Source organism: Pongo pygmaeus, chromosome 12, assembly GCF_028885625.2.
Source record: "Pongo pygmaeus isolate AG05252 chromosome 12, NHGRI_mPonPyg2-v2.0_pri, whole genome shotgun sequence".
Classification (NCBI taxonomy): Eukaryota; Metazoa; Chordata; class Mammalia; order Primates; family Hominidae; genus Pongo; species Pongo pygmaeus.
In genome coordinates, this window is record NC_072385.2 from 40,188,404 (window position 1) to 40,210,298 (window position 21,895).

Genomic DNA, 21,895 nt, shown 5'->3' on the forward strand with positions numbered 1-21,895 from the left:
GGAGGTTGCAGTGAGCCAAGATCTCACCACTGCATTCCAGCCTGGGCGGCAGAGCAAGACTCCATCTCAAAAAAATAAATAAAGAATACTATATTCTCCTTGGCTATGAAGAGACCAGCTTTCCAGAAACGCAGGATTTCTGGAATCCAGAAGTTGCTGGCAGGTTGGTGGTGGGGGAGGAAACCTTTTTAATGCCAAACTAATGAGTCTCTGAACTCCCACAAGCAAACAAACAGAAGATAAAAAAAGCTGAACTCTAAGGGGTTGTCTCCTGTATACTGTGATGGCCTGATTCACAGAGGGAGTGGCCGTGTCTCAGAGGGAACGTGGCCATCCTGGGAGGCAGTGGAGAAGAGCAGGAGGAGTTAGCCAGGGAGAGCCCTGGAGGTCCGCAGTGCTGAGAGTGGTTGTGAGCAGCGACCTTGAGGAGGAAGACCAGACTGAAGGTACCGGCTCTGCAGTCCTGCCCTGGAGGGGAAAGGGAGGCCAAGACCGCTCCTCTATCCCCTAAGTGTTGTTAGCTGTCAGCTAGCTAATCCCAGCCTCTGGGAGCTCTTAATAGCTAACTGAAGAAAAATAGCATAGCTTTTGGTCTAATGTGGTAACATTTCTCAAAGTTGCTAAAAACATTTCAAATGTCTGAATCTTCTTTTAAAATCTCTGGGCATTAATCAGTTATAGAAATCTTATTTGTATCTTTTTTCCTTTCCTCTCTGCATCAGATATTATTACATATACTGTTTATTGGGAGGGATGTAAATATTATGCACCCTTCCCTCAAGAAGCTTAGAGTGCAGTAGAGAAGACAGAATGTTTATAAATAATGGTAAATATTTATGATACCAGTGGTAATAGTAGTAATCATAAGATATAAGGTTGTCTTTCTAGATAACTTTTTGAGGTTATCTGGAGGGAGGAGAAAGATCTTTTTAAGGGTGGAGAAACTGAGAGCTAAAGATTATGTAAACTTTACAGGTCTGGGTCTTCCACACATTGCATCTGACATGTAAATAGCAAGAGGCTCCGTGAAAGTGACGCTGTTGCTCATGTTAGTGTGAACAGTGATCGTGGATGTTTTGAGCCACAGTCCACTACTGTTCCCAGTGTGCTGGACATTCTCCTTGAGCTATTTGCAAACAGGAAATATACCTCTTTGAAAATAAACATGGGCGTACATAATTGCACGGAATCCATGTTACTCATCTAAAGTGGGACAATAAATAGTCTTAAAAAAAGTTGTGATACCTTACATTGGAATAACATTTTATTGTGAACAAAGCAGTCTTTTATGAATAGTATAAAAGCTTACTAATGCTGTGACAGAAGTAGGAATGAGTGTTTTAGACAGTGAATCTTAAACGTTTAATCTTTTCTTTCATTGAAGACTCACTTTTCAGTTTCTGACAATTTAGCACATAATTCTGTATGATAAGAAAATACAGATGGGGACATGGGCTTAATGCTGTTGAGGAAAACTGTTCAATGTAGGGACAGGCACTTGAGAAACTGTCTTGAAATGTGTCTCATTGAGCCCCAGCTGCTCTTCCAGAGCTCAACTGGACCTTTATATTATAAAGGAACCATGGGCTTTTATATTTTAAAAAGGATGGGTAAGAGGATGTTCTGTTGGAAAATATGCATTTAGTGTAGCAATGCCAAAACTGTAATAATATACATGAATGCATGTTGAGCTTATGTCTAAATACTGGTTGTATCATGAGTGGCCTATTATAAAGCCACTAGAAAAGTTATTTTGAAAGAGGATTTGAGGGACTGGGCTTTTTTATCATGGAATTTATTTCCTAATCCTGACTGTGTATACATGTCTGTTGTGTCTTACTGTTCTCCTCTCCCTTCCTTAAACTTCCCTTCGCTGAAATACAATTTACATACAATAAGCTACTTGTATTCAATTTTACAATATAAGTTCTGACCCATGACATTGTTACCACAGTCAAGAAAATGAGCATAACCCTTTGTAATCCTTCTCTCCCTTGGTCTCTGGGACTCTTTTGCTTTTTTTTTTTTTTTGAGGCAGAGTCTTGCTCTGTTGCCCAGGCTGGAGTGCAGTGGTGCAGTCTCAGCTCACTGCAACCTCTGCCTCCCAGATTCAAGTGATTCTCCTGTCTCAGCCTCCTGAGTATCTGAGATTACAGGCAGGATTACCACGCCCAGCTAATTTTTTGTATTTTTAGTAGAGACAGAGTTTCACCATGTTGGCCAGGTGGATCTCGAACTCCTGACCTTGTGTCCCACCCGCCTCGGCCTCCCAAAGTGCTGGGATTACATGCGTGAGCCACTACGCCCAGCCTGACTCTTTTGCTCTTGATGTGTAGAGGAGGAATAAGCTAGAGAAAGGTGTAGGTGACAGTAGGCAACGATTACACATTGAAGTCGGGTGGTCTTGGAAGTATAGGAAAACATTCTGAGAAACACTGTCTTAGAGAATTCTCTAACATTCTGGAACTGGCCGCTGAACCTGCCTCCCCACCCTTCTGTCATCCAGGTCTCTCTTGTCCTAGAACCCACATAAATTGCAGTAGTAAACTTGTATTGTGTGTTAGCTTTGTTGCTGTTCCACAGCTTCCTGGGCCACATCAGACTGAGTGTATGCTTGTCGGTGCTTCCCAAACTGGTGAAGAACAAGGATTTTAAAAAATAATTTCTAGTCTATTGTTAAGTGACACTTCTGTAAAAGACAATTAAAATGGGATGCTAGAAAAATAAAAAAAGTCATATGAATACAAGTCCCAGTTGTTTCTCTTTATATTCAGCAGATATAAAATTTCTGTGTCACATTGGTAAGTTTCTAAATACTTACTCTCAACTTCTGCGCTGATTTTATTGCAGAGTGATTACAAAACTTTGTGATTCATGGGCCACACTGAGCAATACTGATCAGCAGTCCTGCTCCTCCCGTTTTCTTTTCTTTTCTTTTTTTTTTCTACTGGGTACAGTGATCTTTTGGCCATGCTTTTAGAGTTTCCCATTTGGAATGTTCTGCAGCTTTTAGCCAGTTATTTTGGCCTAAGAAATGAAAGGAAACTAACAGTTGCTCTTGAATACTTAACGATACACCAGCTGATGGGCAAAGCATTTTTATTTTTTATTTCTAGGTGATCCTCAAAACAGCCCTTCAAAGTAAGTGGTATTAGCCCCACTGCAGGGATGAATTACCTCACTTGTAATCATGTATTATTTAACAAATATTTCTGAGTGCCTGGTAGAGACCAGGCGTGTGCTTGGCTCTAGGGATACAGCAGGAAGCAGAGCAGACAGAACTCTCCATCTTCATGGTGCTTATGTCCTTGTTAGGGATGGTAGAGACACATCATAAACAAATAAAGCATATAGCATATTAGATGGTGATCAACAGTATGGAGGAATAAGCTAGAGAAGGGTGTAGGGGACAGTAGGCAACGATTACACATTGAAGTCAGTTGATCTTGGAAGTCTTCTCTGAGGTGACCTTGGGCCAAGATCAGGCTGAGGAAGAGAAGCACTTGGAGCAGCAGAGGCGAGGTCCTGCAGTTTTGAGGAACTCACTGAGGTTAGGGACTCTCCTCACGCCATTCAGCTAGGGAATGGCTGATAATAAATGTGGCTTTTTCTATTATGCTTTATAGTCTTTACTCACTTTGCATGCTCTTGGTTTAAAAGATGCCTGAATCCCCCCCTCCCCCGCCCCCCCAAAAAAAGTGGAAATCAGTTTGGGAATGGGAAGGTGGAATTTATATGTGGATTTTGCTTTTGATGATTAGGTCTGGATATTTTTCAAGGCTTTAAATACCTTTTTCCTAAGGGTATGAAGTACATGAGTTTTGTAAGGGAGTTTCCATTTTTAAATGCATGAAATTTCTCTAGGGGACATGAAAAGCTAGACAAGATCAGGGAAGGGGCTTTCAAAAAAGAAGAGATTAAAGCTTTGGGAAAAAGGCATTGCTTTTGTTCAAGCACTTTGAAGTTAAGGATGTGTAGGTTATTCCCTGCTTATGAATGACCTGGTGCTTAGAGACAGCTCTCCTTGTATATGACAGCAGCATTTGCTGGGGCTTTTTTCTCATCTGGCTGCTCTCCACTGCCCAAGAGTTACCTTCTGCAAACTCTGAGAGCTCTGACTCAAACCTTTCACCCGAGGTCATGGCTGCTGAACCTCCCACTGCTTCTGTGCCGCCTTACCTCCTCCACCAGCCTTCAATTGGGTTAGAGAGGAGGAAGAGTAGGGATGATGACTGTTTATAACTAGTAAGTATTCTAGTCTCATTTGAGCTTGTACACTACATAAAATTGGCAGGCAGGTATTACTATACCTATTTTACAGATGAGAAATGTGAAGCCCACAGATGTTAAATAATTTGTCCAAGGTCATCATTCCCGGTAAACCAGAGTAAAGACCTGAACCAGACTCTTTGGTTTTCATGTCCCTGATTGCTGCTACCCCATCTCCTTTTTCAGCTACATTTTTTTGATGAAGGGAGCTTTTGGGGATTGGTCATGATTTTATTTATATGGAATTTACTATATGGCTTTTATGGAAAATGTATTCCAGGGTTGGAAACATAATATAGATTCTCCTTCAGATTTTTGGTCATTGAGTTGGGGACTAACTAAATATCATTTTTATTTTTACCGTGCCTTGCTATGTTTTAGGTTGAAATTTAATAATTCGTATAAGTGTCCTTCGAAATTTGGCAGGATACTCTTCTTTTGAAGTATTACCTGCTGTTTCTCATTGTAGGTTATATTTCTTAGTAACACGCCTCAACACTCTTGGGGTTCTCAATCTTACAAATAACTTCTCTCACCCTTTTTTTTTTCCTAGCTAGTTTGTTTAATCATTTGTAACTTCCCCTCCAAGGTTGGGGAGGATGGAGGTGGGGTTTTTCAGCCTGAGGTTATGTGTTTTTTGATCCTCTTACAAACATTGTTATATGCTCGTTAGAATGTGAGCTAACCATTCTTCAAAAAAAATGCAAAAGAGTTAGCCAACGTGGTGTTGATGGCTGTGAAACCTGAGTCCTCTCAGTTAGCTGAAATAGTAGAGATTTGCTGCCCTTACGGCTCACAGAGCTTCAGCCCAGCAGGTGCTGTTACTTCTTTGTTTAAAGCGTGTTAGCCATCCAGATGTTTCTAGCTCTTCCTTTCTCTTTCATCAGAGAACATTCTTCTTGAAATTTAATGTGGAGGCCCTTTTGCTCTGGTGCATTTTCTTACTCCAAATTCCTGTATTTGTCACCACTTAGTCACAGTCAGGTTATTGGGCTAAGTGGTCTGGGTGAACACTGATGTTAGAGGTGCAGGGTTTGCTGCAGCCCACCTCTTGTTCTCCAGCTTCCTTTTAGGCATCGTTTATTTTTATTCTTGAAAATATTTTTTATGTTTTGATTTGTAATAACTATTGCAGAAATCAATCCTGAGTCATCAGGGTTGTTTAGTCTTTCTCCTTTTGTGCGTTTGTGTGTGTGTGTGCATGGTAATATTCATTTTGGCTATTTGGATGGCATGTGATACAGCATTTTTTATTTTGTAGCCAAAACCAAACCAAGAGGTTGCCAACAGGACAGAAAAAAGCAGCAAGATAATATTAATAGGCAGGTGTGCTTGCACCTGATCAGGAAGCCGGAACCTGGGGCCAGGACTTGAAGTCTTCTTTCTATACCTGGGAGTGGGGAAAGGCCTGGTCTTCATGTCAGTGTTAGTCTGGAAGCAGTGACAGAGACTTAGCAGTTACTGGGTTTTCCTACTCATTTTAGTACTGTTCTTGATAAGGTTTTAGTATTTATGTATGTGAAAAAAATTTTTTGAAGTCTTTAAGATCATCACCTTGACTGAAGAAGAGCTAATAGGTATTAGGTTTTATTCATTCCTGCAAAAGGAATAGAATAGAACTTGTCATAGTGGATCAGTACCAGTTATGGGTCAACTCAGCAAGTTTTATTTTGTTTTGTTTTGTTTTGTTGAGACAGGGTCTCACTGTATTGCCCAGGCTGGTCTCAATCCTGGGCTCAAGCAATCCTCCTGCCTCAGCCTTCTGAGTAGCTGGAATTACAGGCGTGTGCCTCACTGGCTAACAAGTTTTTTTTTTTTTTTTTTTTTTTTGAGATGGAGTCTTGCTCTCTTGCCCAGGCTGGAGTGCAGTGGCATGATCTTGGCTCACTGCAACCTCCGCCTCCCGGGTTCAAGCGATTCTTCTGCCTCAGCCTCCCGAGTAGCTGGGATTACAAGCACGTGCCACCACACCGGACTAATTTTTGTATTTTTAGTAGAGACAGGGTTTCACCATATTGGCCAGGCTGGTCTCAAACTCCTGACCTCATGATCTTCCTGCCTCGGCCTCCCAGAGTGCTGGGATTACAGGCGTGAGCCACCGTGCCCGGCCACAAGTTAAAGTGCCCTTTAGAGTGAACCTTATGCCTCACATTACAGTGGCTAAGAAGCTAAGGGACAAAGTTCCCAGTCTCAGAGGTTATAATCTAGTAGGGAAGAGTAAATAAGTCTCAGATGTATCTTGATACATGGCAACATTTGGTAAATATCCTAAAAAGAGGTACAGAGCAATCAGGATTCAAGGACAGGGAGAACTCCCTGAGGTAGGAGGGAACGTGCCAACAGGAGTTTATGGCCATCCCAAACAGGGATGCTCATAGCTGCCACAGCTTCACATTTCCTTATACCATTGTTTGATCTTCACTAGTATGTCCAAATTCCTTGAAAATGGGTTTTAAACTTCCAGAAAACAGTACAATCTCTCAGAACTGTGAGTGCACTCAACATGTTTTATGATTGACCTTTTCTTTTGTCTCCCTTGAACTATAAGCTCATTTGAAACCAGTTAACTGAGTCTTATTGCTGTTGCCTGAGAAGCTAGCACAGTGCCTGACACACTGCTAAGTCAGTGCTCTTTCAAGTTACTCCCTGAGAATTCCCTTTCCCTCTCCCACTTTGTGAACCACGGCTAATACAGACTCACTTCCGTGATGAACCCGGTAAGGCCTAGGCCTTTCTTGCTGCTTCTGCATTTCGCAGCGCTTTGCAGATGCTGCCTCTGCTGTATCACAGAATATTGCAATATGTTTTGTGTGTACATCGCAGTCTAGGAAGTTACTCCGGGCTCTGCCTTATTTATCCTTATGTGCCCCGTACTTACAGCAGTTAGTGATGTGGTAGTCATTGGGTAAATATTCACTGAAATGAAAATGGAAGTTTTCAATGTGTATGTATTTGTTTTCTGCTTACCCCTATTTTAATGGTACAAAGTGGGTAAGGGTAGGTTAACACTTACATTTGCTCAAAAGTTAATTTTTACAATAACTAAATGTTTTTACACTCTTAAACTGTATTTTACATTCTTAACAAACATGAACCTCTCTATATTGTAGTACTTTATTTTTTAAGTAAGAGAGAAAAAAGGTGCTTCAGATGTTCTTACAAAGCTGTTTAGCATTTCTGGGAACTTAATAAAGTATTTTGGCTCAGCAGTTAAAAAATGAAAATCTGTTTTTTCTGAGAAATAAAGTCTTGCCCATCTGTTCTCTCCTCTTACCATGTGACTGTTAAATGCTATTCTGAGATTGCATGTTTTGTTTTGTTTTGTTTTGTTTTTTGAGACGGAGTCTTGTCTTGTTCTGTCACCCAGGTTAGAGTGCAGTGGCACAGTCTCAGCTCACTGCAACCTCCGCCTCCCAGGTTCAAGTGATTCTCCTGCCTCAGCCTCCCGAGTAGCTGGGATTATAGATGCCTGCCACCGTGCCTGGCTAATTTTTGTATTTTTTAATAGAGATGGGGTTTCACCATCTTGGCCAGGCTGGTCTTGAACTCCTGACCTTGTGATCCACCCGCCTCGGCCTCCCAAAGTGCTGGGATTACAGGCATGAGCCACCACGCCCAGCCTGTGTGTTTTGATACTATAGAGAGGTATACAATAAAATTGCCAATTAGTCACCATTTCTAATTATGGTTCATTTTATCATTAAATTATTTTTAAGAGCTTATTAGCATGTGTATATGTAAAGATGTGTTTCATACATTTTTAATCTGTACATCCATTCATATTTTGTTATACTCTCTTTAAATGCAAGCACTTATTTTGAAATAGTTTTAAATGTTATAATATCTCCACCACATGAAATAAGGAATATCTGCGCTTTCCTCCACCCCCTTCTCTGAGATTACTGCAGCCAGAAGGTTAATGCCTTAGCTGAACTCTTAAAAGCATTTCAGTTATCATAAGCTTAAGAAATGTTTGTCTTAGTTCATGAAATGTAAATAATTTTTTTTTTTTTTTTGGAGACGGAGTCTCCCACTGTTGCCCAGGCTAGAATGCAGTGACATGATCTCAGCTCACTGCAAGCTCCGCCTCCCAGGTTCACGCCATTCTCCTGCCTCAGCCTCCCAAGTAGCTGGGACTACAGGTGCCCACCACCATGCCCGGCTAATTTTTTTGTATTTTTAGTAGAGATGGGGTTTCACCGTGTTAGCCAGGATGGTCTCGATCTCCTGACCTCGTGATCCGCCCGCCTCGGCCTCCCAAAGTGCTGGGATTCCAGGCGCGAGCCACTGCGCCTGGTCATGAAATGTAAGTAATTTTTAAATCTAGTTTACAAAGAAAAATGATGATGTAGGGATATCCTTTTTTTGTTCCTCAAGAATAAATTTAGTCTTAAATTTCAGGTTAGCATCCTGGATTCATTATCCTATATCACTTTTTGGTATGCATTCATGGGATTTTGTAGGCAGTTTCATGCCAAAGTGTTGTGTTTTCCAAAGTCCAATTTTTTTTTACTGGTTTAACTAACATTCATTTTGAGATGATTCCGAATTTTGTAACAAAAACAACTTATATTTGAATTTTCACCTTTATGATTTTAAAAAATCTATTCTGTAGCCCTGAGATTTGGACAAAATGGTAATTATGTTATTTTATGGATATTAAAGCTGAATATAAAGAATTTTTATCGAACCAAGATGTCACAGCTCTTATAGTAAGTGGCATGATTAAGACTATAATTTTACTTGTAGTCAGTGTACCTTCTACCACTATATAATGTTTCCAAGCATATGAACTTATTACTAGTCTATATCTATGGTTTTCAGTGATGTTAAATGTGTTTTTAAAAATTTTATTAATGTGTAATATACAAGAGTGCACAAATCTTAAGTGCACAACTTAAGAATTTTCAGAAAGCAAAAACATGGTCAAATGATTTGGAGTATGAATTAATATTAAAATATAATGAATTTAATATTGGATGTCTAGAGTCTCTTGATTCCAGAGAAATACATTTATTTTTAAACTTGTGTTACACTTCCCTGAATACTCATTTGAAGTGTTTCTGATTTCCTCATTTGCTCATTTGTTTGACAGTATTCACAGCGAGCCTGCCCTCTGCCAGGCATGACTGGCATGGGGCACAGCTGTGAACAGGAATCATCACTTGTAACTTGAGGTCAGACTAAAGGACACAGGCAAATTCCTGTGGAGCAAGAGGGCCTTCCAGAGAACTTCCCAGAGGAAGTGACCTCTTGACTGAGTCCGAGTGTGAACGGGAATCATCCCAAGAAGAGTTTAGGGAGGAAGACAAGAGGCACCAGGCCAGGAGGGCTGTTGAGATGTGACAGGCAGATCCGCAGGGCTGTAGCCTGGGCTGTGAGGGCCGGAGCTGGGAGATGCCGGGTGGAAGCAAGGACAGCCAGGTCCGTTTTTACTGGCACTGTAGTTTCCTTGATTATCAACAACAGGAATAGACTCAGGCAAACAGAAGCTTCAAAGAAATTTACTGGAAAAATAGTGGGGTTGCTCCCAGAGTTGAAGAATGGGCTGAACTTACAGGTCTCTGAGAAGGGCAAACAACTAGGGCTTTCTTGGTGTCTCTGCAGAACTTGTGGGATGTCTCTATAGAGCAGTGCTCTGAGTTGACTTCCTCTAACTGCAGGGTGTTAGTCTCTGCTCAGATTTCTAGTCTTTGAGAAACAGTATCTGATTAACTTAGTTCAAGTCCATTGTCCAAATGGACCAGGACCAGTCATTGTGGCCAGGGGATAGGAAGAAGCACCATGCCTAGTCAGTCAAGGTAGGTGACTGTTAGGTGGTCAGGACAACTAGATCTGTTACCTGAAACAGAGAGTGGACGACATGGATACCCATGTGGATGACATGACCACCCAGAAGGCAGTGTTACAGTAGCTCAGAGAAGAGGTGGTTTGGGAGCAGTGATTAGGAAAGAGTGGATGTTCAGAGGCCAGTTAGAAGGCTGTTGCATTAATCCACATAAGAGGTGATGGTGCCAGAAGTAGGTGTGGCCTGTACAGATATAAAGTAGTAAATAGATTCAGAGACAGTTAAGAGGCAGAGAAGAAAGGACTTTGCAGCCGGACATTGGGAGGTGTGTGAGGATGATTAAGTTGTTGAAGACGACTCTCATGTTTCTGGCTTGGACTAGAACCACTGTGTGCCTAGTGGTCCCTTGCATGGGGGAGAGAGAGTTTCAGGAGGGGAATGGGGCTTTCATTCAGTTGTGAAGTAATAAGTTGGAGTATCTAAGCAGACCACATTTAATTTAAGAATACTTGGGTATGAACAACACTTCCCCATTAAATTACTTGTGGGGTTCCAGCTCTGCCATCAGGGCCCTCTCACTCCAGCATCGTGGCCTCTGCCAAGGTTGTTCCTCTCTTTTCGTGTCCCTGGGCTGCTAGAATCTTCTCACAGTATTGCCATGGAATTTGCAACGTGCTTCCTTCTGCTCCCCTACCTTAGGCAGGTTTGGGTCTGAGTGGATATTGGAATGAGTATCGTTAAAGGAAGTTAAAATGAAGACCAGGCCTGTGCAATCTCTGAGCACACAAAACCAGTTAGGCCTCATATGTTACCTCAGCCTTGCTTAAATTGCAGACATAAGCAGAACAAGTAGAGTCATTTTGATAAATGTTTATGTTAGAAGTAAAACTTAACCCCAGCCAGTCGTAAGCTGCCGACTAACATATGACTGAGTGACTAGGGGCTTTCCAACAAGGTACCTAAAAAAAGGCAATTCTGTAATTTCAAATCAATCAAATAATTTCTTTATTTTGCTTCTGCGTTTCCCGGTAAATACTTGTCTCTGACTTTTTGTCATTGGGACACTAAAACTTTTTTGGTCTGGTGTTCCCCAATTCATGAATTGCTTCTTACTCAAATAAACTCTTTGAAATTGTATTGTTCCTCAGATTTTTCTTTTATAGTAGCTTTCCCAAACTCAGAAAGGCCCCCAGAGCTTAGGGGCTTTTAGGACTAAGTGCTGCTACTTAGGGCTCTTTCTTAGATGTTATTATGTTTAGAAGAGGCTTGCTATAGGCTGGGCACGGTGACTCATGCCTGTAATCCTAGCACTTTGGGAGGCCGAGGCAGGCAGATCACCTGAGGTCAGGAGTTCAAGACCAGTCTGACCAACATGGTGAAACCCCATCCCTACTAAAAATACAAAATTACTCGGGAGTGGTGGCTCATGCCTGTAATCCCAGCTACTAGGGAGGCTGAGGCAAGAGAATTGCTTGAACCCAGGAGGCAGAAGTTACAGTGAGCCAAGATTGTGCCATTGGACTCCAGCCTGGGCAACAAGAGTGAAACTCCATCTCAAAAACAAACAAACAAACAAAAAAAACTTGCTATATGATGACACTGTTTTCTTGATATAGTCAGAGTTTGAAAATATTTCAAATTGGGGACTTCCTTGATTAAAATGTAAAGTTTCTAAATGAATTTAGTTACAGTGCTTTAATTTTAATAGTATTCAATGTTGTATAATATTAATGAGTTAAGTCAAACCCTGACAAGTGGTTCCCTTACGTACTTTAGTGAGTACTTTTGGCATTAATGCTTAATGGCCTTAGAAATCCTCTGGGTCTGTCGTCCTCAGCGGATCTGGAACTGTTCCCTAAGGAGCAAGTGGGAACTAGTGGAGCATTTTTAGTTTATCTCAATGGTTTGAGGGAAGGGGTACCATAGGCACTAAATGAACCGAGGCCAGAGATGCTGAATGTCATGAAGTATGCATCCACAGGACTTTGATGCTGGTTAAAAACATAAGAAAGAAAAACAGCTTTATATAATGATGAACATAGAACCTACTGTGTTTAGGTTGACATCATCAGGTTTAGGTTGATGTCTGTTTCAGGTATCATTGGCTGGGCACGGTGGCTCACACATGTAATCCCAGCACTTTGGGAGGCCAAGGTCGGTGGATCACTTGAGTCCAGGAGTTCAAGACCAGCCTGGCCAACATGATGAAACCCCATTTCTACTAAAAATACGAAAATTTGCTAGGTGTGGTGGCACGTGCCTGCAGTCCCAGCTACTTGGGAGGCTAAGGTGGAAAGATCGTTTGAATCCAGGAGGCAGAGGTTTCAGTGAGCCAAGATCACACCACTGCGTGGGCACTAAGGCCTGGGCAACAGAACAAGATGTTGTCTCAAAATAAAAATAAAAAAAAAAGATACCATCATGAAGTACTTTTCAACAGTTTCAATAAGCACTAAGTTTTCTGGGAATGCCATGAAATTATAAATTGAGTGAAGGATGAAATTTGCTTGGACTTTATGCTTTACTTTCATAGGTGGTACTAACATTACCACCACCTATGAACATTTTGCCCTTAATTGTTCTTTTATATTCTATTTAGAAGCTCAAATCCTTTAAGACAATGGTTAGAATATATTAAAAAGGGGTGGTTTTGTTTTGTTTTGTTTTTGAGATGGAGTTTCATTCTTATTGCCCAGGCTGGAGTGCAGTGGCGTGATCTCGGCTCACTCCAACCTCTGCCTCCCGAGTTCAAGCAGTTCTCCTGCCTCAGCCTCCTGAGTAGCTGGGATTACAGGCGCGCACCACCACGCCTGGCTAATGTTTGTATTTTTTTTTTAGTAGAGAGGGGTCTCACCATGTTGGGCAGGCTGGTCTCAAACTCCTGACCTCAGATGATCCGCCTGCCTAGGCCTCCCAAAGTACCGGGACCACAGGTGTGAGCCACCACGCCTGGCCCGAAGGGTTTTGTTTTTAAATGAGAGATGGTTAGTAAACTAATGTTTTCCCGAGTGACATAGGGCATATACATAGAGATGAGTATGATGAACATTTTGGGTTATAAGTGACTTTCATAACAAGGACCTATGAAGAGTATATAAAGGTGGAGACACTGATTAGCACTTGATAGATTGGGTAAATCAAGTTGGGTGAAATTATCCCAGATTTTTTTTAAAGTCCCGGGAGGAAAAGATACGCAAGTATATTGGGCATTGAACAAATTTTTTAAAAAAAGATCTATGTCCATTCAGTATAGTCTGTGGAAAACATTTATCCTGCTATTTTGTTGTTGCTGTTTCTTTTTTTTTTTTTTTTTTTTTTTTTGAGATGGAGTCTTAACTCTGTCGCTCAGGCTGGAGTGCAGTGGTGTGATCTCGGCTCACTGCAACCTCTGCCTCCCGGGTTCAAGCGATTCTCCTGCCTCAGCCTCCCGGGTAACTGGGATCACAGGCGCCCACCACCACGCCTGGCTAACTTGTATTTTTTAGTAGAGATGAGGTTTCACCATGTTGGCCAGGCTGATTTTGAACTCCTGACCTCAATCTGACCGCCTCGGCCTCCCAAAGTGCTGAGATTACAGGCATGAACCACTGCACCCGGCTGTTGTTGGTGTTTCTAAGTGAGACTGATAAAGGACAAAAAGAAGCATGGCAAGGGTTGGATGGAAAAGGCTGGTTCTTCTCTCAGGGTTCCCAGATCATAGCTGGAGATAACACAGGGTTGTAGCTCCATCTGCTGGAGAGAAGCAAACCCACTCTTACATAGTCTATAAATGAAAGTGATCTCTCCACAATCATAGTGAGCCAGCCCATGTTTGCTAAGCACTTGCTGTGCACTGTGTAACACTTTGTCAGGCTTAGGGTAACAGAGGAAAAACATAGACATGTTCCCTGTTCCCACCATGCTTAGCTCTGAGAGGCCTTCTGCTGTCAAAAAGACTTATTTTAGCTGGTGTGCTTTTGCATTCTAGGTTTCCTCCTAGACTTTTCCTTGGGTGACTTTTAAAGCCATGTAACCTCATTCTGAGCTTCCTGTTCCTTATCAGAGGTAAGGAATAACAGTGCCCCTCCTGTAGGCCTCAGTTTAGCTAAACTTTATTAGGTATCTAGTATGTCTGCTAGGCAGAGGCCCAAGGAGCATAAAGATGAGTAGGAATCTAGTCCCTGTCCTCCACGAGGTTAGAAACAGGAGCTCATAAAATGATCCTCGCAGAGTAAATGAGAATGTATAACAGGATCCCTGAGGAGGAGTGTGGGATCCAGGCAGGAGAGTTGACTAGGAAGGTATGGACAGGTTTTCTGAGTTGTTTGAGGATGTGAGCATTAGCGAAGGGAAGCCCTTCCCAGCAGAGGTCAGCGTGAGCAGCAGCATGGAGATGAGGGCCTGTGTTGTGTATGTCCGTCTTAGGCTATGTAAAGTGAGCGGCAGGAAGTGTCCAGGGATGAGGGTTTGGGGACATAGATGGAGCCAGGTAGGGCCTGCAGCGGTAGCTCACGCTTGTAATCCCAGCACTTCGGGAGGCCAAGATGGGCAGATCACTTGAGGTCAGGAGTTCAACACCAGCCTGGCAACATGGTGAAACCCTGTCTCTACGAAAAATACAAAAATTAGCCGAGCGTGGTGGTACACGCCTGTTGTCCCAGCTACTTGGGAGGCTGAGGCAGGAAAATGACTTGAACCTAGGAAGTGGAGGCTGCAGCGAGCTGAGATCGCTCCACTGCCCTCCAGCCTGGGCAACAGAGCATGACTCCATCTCAAAAAAAAAACAACAAAAAAAAGATGGGGCCAGACGATGTAGGGTTTTGTATGTTACCTTAAGGGATGCTGACTGTCCTCAGTGCAGTGGAGAATTTAAGCAGGGTAATGATAGCAGGTTCCTTAAAGAGACCGGTTGTTGGCTGTGTCTGTTGCATTTGATTGAAGGGGACCAAGCTGGAGACAGGGACTCCATCTAGGAGGCTGTGGCATGCCTGCTTGGATAATGTTGCCATGCCTGAGAGAGGGCACATTAAGATGAAGAATTGGATTTAGGCATGGTGGGGAGGGAAGTTTATTTTAGGCATCATTAGTTTGAATTGCCTGTGACGATATCTGTATGGAGACATCAGCAGACAATTCGATGTATGATTGCGAAGTTTAAGAAGGTCCAGCCAGTGCCACTAACAGGGAGGAAGTAGTTGAGCCATGAGAAATGTTGAAGTCATCAGGGAGAATGTGCGCAATGAGAGGAGCAGAAAGCCAAGGTCAGGCTGGGGAGTAGCCTTACCTACAGCCAAGCAGAGGCTCTTGCAAAGGAGATGGGGATGGGATGACTAGAGCGATAAAAGTACAGTGGTCTGAAAGCCAAGGGAATAGAAAATTCCCAGGAAAGCATCATTTAAAAATGTCAAATGTAAGATAAGGACTGAAAAATGTCTTCTGGATTTGGCTTTTAAGAGCTGTGACTGTGACTGTAAGAGGTGTTTCCAGATTGCAGTAGGTTGATGAGTAAGTAAGGGTTGAGATAACTTTTAGAAAATGGTGTCTGAGGCCGGGCGTGGTGGCTTATGCCTGTAATCCCAGCACTTTGGGAGGCCGAGGCGGGCGAATCACGACGTCAGGAGATCGAGACCATCCTGGCTAACATGGTGAAACCGCATCTCTACTAAAAATACAAAAAATTAGCCGGGTGTTGTGGAGGGTGCCTGTAGTCCCAGCTACTCCGAGGGCTGAGGCAGGAGAATGGCGTGAACCCAGAAGGCGGAGCTTGTAGTGAGCCGAGATTGCGCCACTGCCCTCCAGCCTGGACGACAGAGCGAGACTCCGTCTCAACAACAACAACAAAAAAAAGAAAATGGTGTCTGAAAAGAGAGCTGTGATGGTAGCTGGAGAGTGACTCAAGATAGACTCATTTTAACGTAGCAGAAACTGGAGCCTATTTACAAACTCTTCGGGGGAAAGAGCCCAGAAAGAAGGAAAGTGGCTGTCTGGATGTGAGTTTATGGACTGACATCAAACAGACCTTGTTGGGAATGAAGGCCTGAAGAGTAAGCATATGGGTGGGAGGTAGTTGAAAGAGAACCTTCCAGATAATCTGTTTTCTTCATGAATAAGTAATAAAGTAATATCTGCTGAGAGAAGAAAGGGATGAGGTCGATTACGAGAAGACCCTCAAGCATGGTAAGTCCTTAATGCGAGTGGTGCATGGCTTCAAGAGGAGGGTTGATGGGGCCCATCCATGAGTAGAGAAGTTAACAATGCCAGTCTGCCCAGGATGTTCTGCTGGGACTCAGAAAAACATCCAGTTTCCTTCCTTTAGATTTTAACTGCAGCATCACGAGCTGCCTTCCTAGAGGGAATTTTGTATTTTGGGGCTGTAGCTCAGAAAGACTTCCATTCTCTTTTCCCTCTCCCAAGAGAGATCGCAGCTGCTTCCCGGGGTTTATGTCCATGACATAGGACTGTCCCTGCTGGGAATAGGGGAGGGAACTGCTTCCCACTCGAAAGCAGCCTTTTCACTTCCAGCTTCCATCTGCCTTCCACTCCCACCTCCCAAAATAAAGTAAATAAATCAAAGCCAGAAAAACATTCTGGCTGGAATTTTATTACATTCAGTATTGTGTGAGAGCTCCCAAACTAGCTGGGACCGTTGGATTTCAAAGTACATGAAGGTGAAGCCTGTGAGGTTCCCCCAGGAGTGCTGGGCAGAACCCTGAGTTTTAGAACTCCCTCTGCCTTTAGCTTGTCTTGGATGTGCTCTTCCACTCTTTCAAGCACTAAACCCTTCCCTGTAAATAGTCACTTGCCAGGGTGCCCTCAGGTTATAGCTTGTCACCAGCTCTAAAAGTGGCTAGTACCCAGTCTCAGTGTTGGATAACAAGCACAAGTGATGAGTTGTTTTCTTGGGGTTTGTGTGTGTGTGCGTGTGTATGTGCGTGTGTGTGTGTGTGTGTGCGCGCGCGCGCGTGGTTGGTTTGTTTTGTTGTGGTGGTGTGTTTTTGTTTTTGTTTTTTCAGAGACAGGGTCTCCCTATGTTGCCTAGTCTGGGCCCGAACTTCTGGGCTCAAGTGATCTCCTACGTCAGCCTCCCAAAGCACTGAGATTACAGGCAAGTATAAGCCACTGCACCAGGCCCTAGTTATGTTATCATCCTAGAAATGCTGTTATCCTAAAAATGATTCCTCTATAATAAAGAAATTGGGTAAAGGAGCTTTCTTTTTTTTTTTGTTACACCATAAAATTTTACTGAAAGACATAAATGAACATTTGGATAAATGGAAAAAAATGTACCATGTTCTTGGTGGGAAAGTCTTAGTATTATAAAGTTTCAATAAGGTGTCAATTTATTCCAATTACTGGTATAACACAATTCTAACCAAAAGCCCAGCAAGATTTTCTTCAAATCTCTCACCCTTTCTTTTCCATTTCTCTTCCATATTTCTCATATCACCTTTTATTTTATTTTATTTTATTTTTTTAAATTTATTTTTTATTATTATTATACTTTAGGTTTTATGGTACATGTGCGCAATGTGCAGGTTAGTTACATATGTATACATGTGCCATGCTGGTGCGCTGCACCCACTAACTCATCATCTAGCATTAGGTATATCTCCCAATGCTATCCCTCCCCCCACCCCACAACAGTCCCCGAAGTGTGATGTTCCCCTTCCTGTGTCCATGTGTTCTCATTGTTCAATTCCCACCTATGAGTGAGAATATGCGGTGTTTGGTTTTTTGTTCTTGCGATAGTTTAATGAGAATGATTCAACCCTTGTGGAAGTCAGTGTGGCGATTCCGCAGGGATCTAGAACTAGAAATTCCATTTGACCCAGCCATCCCATTACTGGGTATATACCCAAAGGACTATAAATCATGCTGCTATAAAGACACATGCACACGTATGTTTATTGCGGCATTATTCACAATAGCAAAGACTTGGAACCAACCCAAATGTCCAACAAGGATAGACTGGATTAAGAAAATGTGGCACATATACACCATGGAATACTATGCAGCCATAAAAAATGATGAGTTCATGTCCTTTGTAGGGACATGGATGAAATTGGTAAAGGAGCTTTCTTACTGTGTTTTCAGTGAATTCAGGCAAGGACACCTTCATTCATGGAAGGGGAAGGCTGAATTAATTGCTCTCAAGTTCTTTCTTAGCTTCAACTAAAGATCCCCTTATTCTTCAGTGGAAACTTGGCACTGAGGAGTCCCAGGAAGTGACTCAGTCGGATATGTGAGGCCTTGGCACCACTGGCCTTGCTTCTTCTCTGCACTATGTTTGTCAGGGATATCTGGGACAGAAAGAATAATTTCCGCTGCTGGGGCAGCCAGAGCCTGGTGTGCCCGTCTCTAAGCTGGCCTGCGCCTTGCCACTAGAAGATGTAGTGTAGAGTAGCTGCTTGACCCCAGAGTAGCATTCAGAGGGCACATAAAGAAGCTCCGTTAATTCAAACATGTAGTTATTGTAGAGATCCAGAGGGCCAGAGGCTATCATTTTTTTAAAGTTACCTCTTTCTATGCTGATCAGTTATTCATTTTTCTAAATATTTGTCTGCATGTTATATGTGCTTTCAGTAAGTTTTTGGATGAATTTCTTAACTTCATAAAGTATATAAAACAACTTAGCAGGATATGAGTTATGACATTTAGGGGTGTTGTCCTATTGCTTCAGAACAGTGGGGTTGTCGTGTAACACACCATGTCACATGATTTGACTAAGTACAGGAAAAAAAAAAACCCTGAACTTGGTTTCATTGGCTCAAATATAGTTCAAGACAACAGAGACAAAGCTAAGATGAGGAAGTTCTGTACAGTTTAGGAAATAGAGGCTTTCAAAGATAATTCACAGTGATGTGAAACTGGCCTCCCAAGCCCTGATAAGTAAGTTGAATAAGAGTAGGAGCCAGGAGGGAGGTTCTTTACTCTTGAATTAAGAGAAGGGGAGCTGGAGGTGCCTCAGGTAGAGTGCATAGGTTTGCAGAACTGGGCCTGTGTGTGTAAAGTGACTAAGGCAAAGGAGTGGAAGTTTGAGAGAAGTTTAAGAGAAGAAATGGACATGATTGCCTAAATCAGCCAAACACAGGGTATTGTTGTATTTCTGGATTTGTTTTCCTTATGACCTATCTTTCTCAGTTATTTAAGAAGCAAATCTAAAGGATATTTGTTGAAACTCTCTATGCAGAAAGGGTCTTGGGTGAGTTGTAGTAACCTTCAGCTATGCTGATTAAAATTTTCTCCCTGCTGCAGAGGTTATGATTGTGGTTCTTATATCTTGTAGATGTGTATTTAATTATTGAAATATGTGAAAACTTTGTTTTATTGGTATCAAAGTAGGGTGGGTGTGGAGGGGAAACTATGCCTTTTGTTTGCAAAGAAAAATTTAAAAACGATTAATAAACAGTATTTAGTGTCATATGGTTTATATCCTGCAGAGCCTTCTATAAAAGACCTTAGTAATGCTTTTGGCATTTTATTACATTAATTTTTTAAAACATTATTTTTGCTGCCTAGGGTCTTTGGTGGGGAAATGTACTATTTAGCAATATGTTTAGTGAACTTTTGTCCTGTCATGGTAAGAAGAAAGCAGCTATAACTGAGTAAGGAGTTACTCTTATTCATTAACGTGTAAAACGCTGTTTTAAAAAAAGAAAAAAAAAACTGGTCTTTTTTTTAAGTTTTATTTTTAATTGGCACATTTATTTATGGAGTACAATGTGATGTTTTGAATTAGCCTATCAATCATCTCAAATATCACTTTTTTGTGGTAACAAAACTTAAAATCCTCTTGAGGTATTTTGACATATACAATACAGTATTATTAATTATAATCACCTTGCTGTACAATAGATCACCAGAACGTACTCTTCCTAATTTTGTACCTGTTGACAAACTCTTAGTTTCATTGATTCTGTTTTTCTAGTCTCTTTTTCATTTATTTCTGTTCTGATCTTTGTTATTTCCTTCCTCCTGCTAACATTGGGCATAGTTTGTTGTTTTTCTAGTTCCATGAGGTGTAATGTTAGGCTGTTATTTGAGATCTTTTCTTTTTTGAAGTAGGTGTCTATTGCTGTAAACTTCCCTGTTAGCACTAACTTTTGCTGCATCCCAAAAGTTTTAGTATGTTGTATTTCCATCTTCATTTGTCACAAGATTTTTTTTTATATATCTCCTTTATTTTCTTCTTTAATTTCCCCTTTAATTTTTTCTTTATCTCGATAGTTGTTTAGGAGCGTATTGTTTAATTTCCACATATTTGTTAATTTTCCTTGTCCTCCTGTTACTGTAGAAACTATTCTAGTTTCATACCATTGTGATCAGAAAAGATATATGATATAATTTCAGTCTTCTTGACCTGTCCTGGAGAATGTTCCATGTGCACTTGAGAAGAATATGTATTCTGTTGCGGTTGGGTGGAATTTCCCTAGCAGGCCACTCTTAAAGGAACTGTAATGCCTCAGACCTACATTTGGAAAACATTTATTAAGGGGTGATTATTTACCCACAAAAGAATCTTTTACTTTACTACATGACTTGCCTTATACAGTGGACTTCCTAGAGATTTAAATGTATTTCCAAAAGCATTGATTTTACAGTTAACCTTCAAGAACATTAAGAGTGATACCGATTGCATGCGTAAGGCAGTCTCTTATATAGATGTATGTTGTGTGTATGTACACGTGTGTATATGTGTACATTCAGATACATAATCAGGAAATAAGGAATAGTTATAATGAACAGGAGAACACAAGTATTTTTCATGGATAAGAAAGAAAACATTAAAAAGAGGATGATCATTTTAATTTGGTCTTTCAGTTGATAAAAAGGGTACATGCCTTTTAGTTTGCAAACAACAAGGTACTTTGCATAGCTGATAGAATGAAAATAGAATAAAATATTCTGAATGAACATAAACACTTGGTGGTAGTTTAAAAAATATACAAAAATAACTCAACATCAGGCCATCACAGGTAGTGTCAAGTTTTTGAGGCTAACCAAAAAGAGCGGGGAACCCACTTTAATTCTAAGAGATGGCACCATGGAGGTGTAGTGACTTTTGAGTTGGGCTTTGAAGAATTTGACAAATGATGGAAAAGAGTATTGTTCTAGTTGGCAACAGTTGGCAACAGCTCGAGCAAAGGTTTGCAGGTCAATGTTACTTCTCTCTTCAGAGTCCTCCATTGCCTTTCCATCTCACCTAGAATAACATCCAGTTTTTATTCTGGGCTGCAAGTGTTTTCTGGATCTACCCCCTGCCCTATTCCTTTCTGTGCTATGTTTTCCACATTAGCCTGGAAGATTTGTTAAAGCAGGGGCTTTGTTTCCTCTTGTTCACCTCTGTATTCCCAGTGCCCAGAGCAGTAAGTGCTCAGTAAATAAATGTTGAATGAATGAAAGAAATTCAAAAATTATCTACTGTGCTGGAATGTTTGAAGGATAAGAATGGCAGGGAGGGAGGGTGTATGTGGAGTATTGGTCTTGAGGGCAGTGTAAAGTTTGGGGACATTAGGGAAGCATCTGTGATGTTGCAGTGAAGTGTTTGCTAATATTACAGTGTAGAGAATGGATTAGAAGGACTAAAGAGCAAGATAGCAATACCATACGAAAGGATGTGTCAGTGGGTCTTTCATTCAGTTGACATTTGAGTGGTTGCCCCATGCTAAGCACTGTGTTAGGTTCTGGGGACACAAAGGTGACTGAGAAATGGTTTCCATGGGTAATGCCAGATGTGTGAACATCCTGTAGCAAAGGACTGAGCAAATGATGTGGTGGGGCCTGAACCTGGGCGTTGTCAGAGGCGTGGGAAGGAGTCTGAAGTCTCATTGATAGTTTCTTGATGTCAGTAGTTCTGCG

The 21,895-nt window shown here is 41.6% G+C and overlaps 1 protein-coding gene across 5 annotated transcripts in view; it reads left to right on the forward strand.

Annotated features, from left to right (window-relative positions):
* LIMS1 (LIM zinc finger domain containing 1) overlaps positions 1-21,895 on the forward strand; it is a 153,667-nt gene that overhangs the window by 36,188 nt on the left and 95,584 nt on the right. The window contains exons 1-2 of one of the 5 annotated variants that reach the window (XM_054475300.2): positions 14,643-16,213; positions 17,052-17,141. The exons of 2 other annotated variants lie outside the window; for them this stretch is intronic. The gene's annotated coding sequence lies outside the window, so the exon portion shown is untranslated. Of the gene's footprint in view, positions 1-377; positions 447-14,642; positions 16,214-17,051; positions 17,142-18,951; positions 19,129-21,895 lie in introns of those variants that run through there. 2 more of the 5 variants (XM_063648523.1, XM_054475306.2) reach the window with 2 other exon arrangements.